Source organism: Cyprinus carpio, unplaced genomic scaffold (genome assembly GCF_018340385.1).
Source record: "Cyprinus carpio isolate SPL01 unplaced genomic scaffold, ASM1834038v1 S000006547, whole genome shotgun sequence".
NCBI lineage: Eukaryota > Metazoa > Chordata > Actinopteri > Cypriniformes > Cyprinidae > Cyprinus > Cyprinus carpio.
The window spans coordinates 266,040-267,001 of record NW_024879210.1 but is presented as its reverse complement, the minus strand read 5'-3'; positions in this window follow the sequence as shown (position 1 = coordinate 267,001).

The following is a 962-nucleotide window of genomic DNA, read 5'->3' as shown; positions in this document are numbered from 1 at the left end:
TTTTTAAGCTAAGAGTTTTATGAGATATTTAGATATGAGATAAAATTTTAAATCTATTTTCTGAGAAAACAAACATGTTTTTTCCCAGACTTTGCATGGATGTAAACCTGTTTTAGAGACTCATAAAGAAGCAACTCTTAGCAACCTAAGTAATGGCATAATAGGGACTAGTTTAATGGCGGTGGTGACCACTAAAATACTAGGCACCATCCAGTCCCCAAAGGTGGAGTCAGTATTTCTATGTTTTGTAGATAGTCAACGCCATCTCCTGATGCCTTCCCTTAAATAAGTATTTTGGCTATTCAGTTTGTCCATTGTAAATCACAGAAAAGTCTACAAAATATATTGTCTCCCAAAACTTTTTTTTTTTTTTTTTTTTTTTCTCAGTCCAGAATACCTGTGTATTTCCCAAATCCAAAATAATAGCCTAGTAAAAAACACGCCTTCATAGAGGATACTTTTCTGATGTCTGTACTCTACTTGGGATTTAGGAAACATAAAGAAATGGTTCTTGGTAATGAATACATTCTGTGATAATTTATATTTCAGGTTTTGACTGTGAATGTCACGCCCTTAATGCTGGAATTCGCCCCACAACTAAAATGATTAGGCTTACATGTTTCTGTACTGCACTATATTTTACATTTGTATAGTTAAAAAGACCTAAAGAGTGAGACGGGTTTCGTAAATGTCCTGGAGGGAGGGGAGAGAGACACCAACGATCTTCTCAGCTGCTCTCACTATGCGTTGAAGAGTCTTCCGGCAGGACACATTGCAGGCGCCATACCACACAGTGATGCAGCTAGTCAGGATGCTCTCAATGGTGCCTCTGTAGAAGGTGCACATGACTGGGGCCAGGGCTCTAGCTCTTCTCAGTTTGCGGAGGAATTAGAGAAGCTGCTGTGCTTTCTTGGCCAGTGCTGCGGTGTTGTCGGTCCAGGAGAGGTCCTCTGTGATGTGCA